The sequence below is a fragment of the Papaver somniferum genome, chromosome 9 (genome assembly GCF_003573695.1).
Source record: "Papaver somniferum cultivar HN1 chromosome 9, ASM357369v1, whole genome shotgun sequence".
Taxonomy (NCBI): Eukaryota; Viridiplantae; Streptophyta; class Magnoliopsida; order Ranunculales; family Papaveraceae; genus Papaver; species Papaver somniferum.
The window spans coordinates 117,210,260-117,216,021 of NC_039366.1; positions in this window are offsets into that span (position 1 = coordinate 117,210,260).

Genomic DNA, 5,762 nt, shown 5'->3' on the forward strand with positions numbered 1-5,762 from the left:
TCATTTGCTGTTTACATTGCATTCTTGTTGTTTGCATCTTCATCTAGTTGTTTGCTTGCTGTTCTTGCACAGCATCAGAGCATCTTCTTGCCTGTTGCTTTAGTGCACTGCTGTGAACTGCTTAGCCCATTTGCACCTTTGCACCTTTGTTGCTGAATCTGCCCCTGGTGCTGCTGTTGCTGCTGTGGATTTACTGCTAGCTGCTGCACACCTGTTGCTGCTACTGCTGCTGCTAGACCAAGGCCCAAGCTGGGCTGCACAAGATGAGGGAAGGAGCAAAACAGTAAGCCTAAACTCAAAACAGTTTTGTGGGCTTGTATGAATTAGTGTGTGTTTCTGTTTTAGTTCTGAGGGATTGTAATTTAACCGAATAGTGGGCTTGTTTAAACCAGAAGCTGGGCTTGGTACTTAACTAAACTTTGGGCTTCAAAACCCAACAACCCAATTGCACCACTTTCACTCTGTTTGAAAACCCAACTGGGCCCCTGAACCCAGTTTGTGGGCTTGTTTAAATTTTCTTTGGGCTTGATTCTGGGCCAAGTTTAACTGAATTCTGGGCCTCAAACAAACTAAAAGCCAAAGATCTCTAAGCCCATTATCTGGGCTTTTTCCCTAAAAACCGAAAGGCTTTTTCCCATTAAAACCGAAAGGCTTTTTCCCATAAAAACAAAATGTTGTTCATTCCCTTAAAAACCAAAATTTTCCCAAAAAGTCCAATCCCATTAAAAACCAAATTTTCTTGTATAGAGTCTAGTAGATAGTTTCTTAGTTAAATCTTTTGTTTCTTTTGTACATATTTTGCTAATCCAATGTGACTCTTAACTGAAATGTGTTGGATTTTTGCCTTGAATAACGGAGTTCTAATCTTGCTTTCGCCGACATCCGGGTATTCTCTTTCCTTTTTCCCTGCTCAGCATGGTCCTATTCGTATGTTGTATTATAATTTTATTCATCTTTTGAAACATTGAGGACAATGTTTAGTTTAGGTTTGGGGGTATAGAGTAGATACCATGATAATATGCCATAATCGAAAAATTGAACTCTTCCTTTTTGAAAAAAAAAAAAATTAAAAATTAAAAAAAAAAATGAAAAACATAAAAATGGAGCTCACTTACCTTGAAATGTTGACTCTTGTGCATGTATGTAAACATAAGGATTCTTAGTCTAGATATTTAGGCACCCTGATTCTAGCACAATTCACATGTGATAAGAAACTTGCACACGCACAATCTACCAATACATGTATAGCCTCGATCTTCAAGGTGTTTGATAGGAAGTTAGATTGCCAATCACTTTAGAATACTGAATGAGACTTGACTAGCTTGTTCTTTGGTTGGCTGGGATAGAAGTTGGAGGATACGTTAAGAAAAGCAACCATAGAATTTGACCGGATGCATTCGATAAGGGCCACCTCTTGCTAAGAGTCATGTAATAATGTTTTTTCTTTTTTTGTTCATGTATCAAAAGTGTCACTATGTTGTAAAGATCAAAGTTTTTTCTTCAAAAAAAAAAAAAAAAAAATATTCAATCAAGTATTTATTTATTCCATGTTTTGTCATGTTAAAGACAATATTCTCTCTTGTTCCAAAAATAAAAGAGTAATCAATGTAAATAAGAGTCATGTAAAGAGTCATCTTTTTGTTGTAAATAGTCTTGTAATAAGCAAGGAGGGTGCAGCCATCGATGTATAACGCGGGTAAACTGAAATATCACCAACTCATTGGGTGAACATTCACAATTCTCGTAAAGCCGGACAGCTAGCTTGGCTTAGAATTCTGTTCTTAGCCTAAAAACTATCTCTTGGTGATTAGTAGTCATAACTTCAGGTCATTCTAGAAACATGTGTAGATACACTTTACACTCTTATCACATGTCTTTATTTGTTATCAGTGCTAGGATTGTGCCTTTGATAGCTAGATTGACATCTCCATTTTGCTGTGAGCTTAAACTGACTTGCACATGTCACATTTGATGGAATCTGAGCTTATATTTTGACCTAGAACTTTGTAGGTACGTTCTAAGCAAACCTTCACGAGACTTCACTCGTCCACTAGGGACACTTAGTGGTTTAAAAGTCTTAGTGCATATGCTAAATGCATTCGAGAAACCAGCGACAGTGGTATAGGTAGGATTTCCTTAGTTTTGTTTTACTTGAGGACAAGTAAAATTCAAGTTTGGGGGTATTTGATGAGTGCTAAAAAGTGCATATTTCTATATATTTTTCTTGGCATTTAACTCATCTTTTGTGCATTAATTCTACATTTTATCCCATATTCTGTATTTTCTTCGTTTTCAAGAATAAATATTTTTATTAACTAATTTTGCATTTTTAGGTAATAAATAAAGTTTGGATGAATAACGGAGCAAAAAGAGCAGAAAAGTGGTGGAAGCCAAGAGGAATCACACAAGGAATCCGCGAAGAATGTTGTGCGCAAGACCAAAAGGCTAGAAGTGGGCTTGAAGAGGAAGAATTGTTCTTAAAGAAGATATGGGCTTGGCATACCCAAGGCCCAAAACCCTCACCCAAACCCATTTCCAATATCCATACCCGCCTTCATATTCAGCCGTCGGATTGGATCATCTCAGCATCCTACGGTCGCTTCATCGTCGAGCATCGAAGTCTGAAGCTCCTGTCAAACACTACAGCACCTAACTCCATCTTGAGCCGTCAGTTTCGTTGTACTTCCGCATCCAACGGTCGCTCCTCGCTTCCTTCCATCTCGTCGTTAGATCGATCCATCATCTCCACATCCCACGGCTCATCCTCGCTGTTCATCCAATTTGCTACAACCTCCCAACACCCGAGCACCTAATACCTATACCCATCAACCAAACACTCCCCTCCTTCTTCTCCATCGACTTCACCTCCCTCACCTCCGTCTGCAACAGCCTCACCTTCACCACCAACTCCGCCAACTCCACTGCCTCAACCACCACAATCAACCACCAAAAGCCATCATGTCCATCCCTCACCGTAACCCATCATTCCCCTAAACTTCTAGCCATCTATTCTCTCGATTTCTTCCCTGATTTCTCTCTGAAACCCTAGGTAAGAAATCAATAGAATAGGTCGAGTTAGAAAAGAAATTGGAAGGCATGGAGAGGAGCAGGAGAGTCAGAAGAAGAATGGGTCGAAGGCTATGAAGCAAATCAGAGAAGTATGGGTAAGATTCAACAAACCCTAATTTACTGTTTTTGGGGATTTGGGGAAAACTTGTGTAGAACCCTAATTGAAGCTTGTAACTATAAATAGGGGATGTGTGGTAGGATTAGAACTTATGCCTGGATTAGCCAGAGCATCAGTAGAATAGTTTAGTTTTGTTATTTCCATGAATTGTAGCTTTGAGGGTTATCAATCTTTTCAATTCCATGATTCTCAATTCAAATGCATTGTTAATGTTAGTTGTTCTGAACTCCAACATGTATTGAATTTGAGTATGTGATTGTTACAATTTATATCAAGCTCCTGTTCATGTTTATGTTATGTTATGTTCTTATGATTTGTTCTTAGGATAGTCTCATTCTAGTGCACTGTTGAATGATGTATTGCTAGGATAGTTATCTTGATGCCTGTTTTGCTTGAGCAATGGGAAGTAATCGGTGCTCTGGTATGCCTGTGATTGACTGTGCTGTCAAAAGACAGTCAATACTAGGGGCATATCAGTGAGCAAGCTGATTTTCCTCCCATTCTAATATATGCTCAAGGTCTTCAACTCAACCTAGAATTGCATTGCTTGATTAGGTCACAAGGTGGATTCTAAGCCTTGGCTTAGCCACAAATCTTTTTACAGTCACTTATAATTTCAAGCCTGTTTTGATTCCCTGCTCAGTTAAATTTCTTAGCCATCTTGTTCAGTTTTTCTTGCAAATTGTAGCTTTATGTACAAGGAAGGACAAGTTGATTGCTAATGAGATTACTCAGGTGGGTGAAAATGCTACAACTATGTTACTTAAGAAAATGCCCACCAAGTGTAAAGATCCTGGCGGTTTCACGGTACCCGTTACCATTGGTAACTGATGATTCGAGCGTGCTTTGCTTGATTTATGTGCTTCCATAAGTGTTATGTCAGTAGATGTTTATGATTCTTTGAATCTTGGACCTTTAAAAGAGACAAGGATTACTATTCAATTGGCTAACAAGTCTAATATATATCCTAAGGGAGTTGTGGAGGACGTGTTATTTTAAGTAAATCAGTTAATCTTTCCGGTTGATTTCTACATTGTGGATATGCAGGATGGAGAAAATCATCCACTTCTTTACTTCTTGGGAGACCGTGTATGAAAACTGCAAAGACGAAGATTGATGTTGATAGTGGTGCACTCACTATGGAATTTGATAAGGAGATCATACAATTCAATATTTTTGAAACCATGCGCTATCCTAGTGATGTTCACTCTGCTTTCTCTATTGATGTTATTGGTTCCTTAGCACAATAAATGTTTGATTTGAGCAACGAAGATGAACTTGGAGTTGTGTTACAGAATAACATTAATTTGGACGTTCACGGATAGCCGAACCTGGACGTTAACATATCCAAAGAACTGGTGGAGATGTGTGGTGCCTTAACGACATTACAAGCATCTAAACTGGGTAATATTTCTTATATTTATTTACCCGTAACTAATGAGGTTTCGTTACCTTCTATTTTTCAGCCACCGAAACTAGAACTGAAGCCGCTTCCGGACCACTTGAAGTACGCATACTTGACTGGTAAAGAAGAACTTCCGGTGATTATTGCAAAGAACCTCACCCCAATACAAGAAGAACGTCTACTTAGGGTTTTGAAAGAGCAGAAAATGGCTATTGGTTGGACAATTGCTGATATCAAAGGCATTAGTCCATCCATGTGCATGCGTAGAATCCTAATGGAAGATGATTTTAAGCCTGTACGTGATGCTCAACGTAGGCTTAACCTCCCAATGATGGAGGTCGTGAAGAAAGAGATCCTCAAATTACTGAGTGTGGGGGTGATTTACCCAATTTCTCACAACGAATGGGTTTGCCGGAGAAAAAGCGGGGGTCTAACAACACCACCCAATATTTCGCTTAGCAATCTGTATGGACTAACTCCGAAATACTTTGCTAGAGAATCAACTAGACAGTCAGACTCAATCTAGATAAAAGTATCTCAAGGAGTTAATATCTCTCTCTTGATTTGATTTTTACTCAAGCTAAAAACAATAGTGAGTCTTTATCAAACACATGGAATAACTTGGACGGTACCAAAGACCAATGTCCAAGTGTTAATCAATGAAATAGACAACCACAAGGTCGGATCTCCAATCGATTAACCTTTAATGCACAACCTTTATTATTTCAATTATAAAGATAAACAATATAATGTGGAAAATGAAATAACACAGACACCAGAATTTTTTTTAACGAGGAAACCACAAATGCAGAAAAACCCAGGGACCTAGTCCAGATTGAATACACACTGTATTAAGCCGCTACAGACACTAGCTTACTCCAAGCTAACTTCGGACTGGACTATAGTTGAACCCCAATCAATCTCCCACCGATTCAAGGTACAGTTGTACTCCTACACCTCTAATCCCAGCAGGATACTGTGCACTTGATTCCTTTAGCTGATGTCACCCACAACTAAGAGTTGCTGCAACCCAAAATCGCAGACTTGATAATAAACAAATCTCTCTCACATAGAAAAGTCTATCAAATGATAAATCTGTCTACCACAGAAAAACCCTAGGTTTTGTTCCGTCTTAAGATATAAAATCAAGGTGAACATGAACCAATTGAT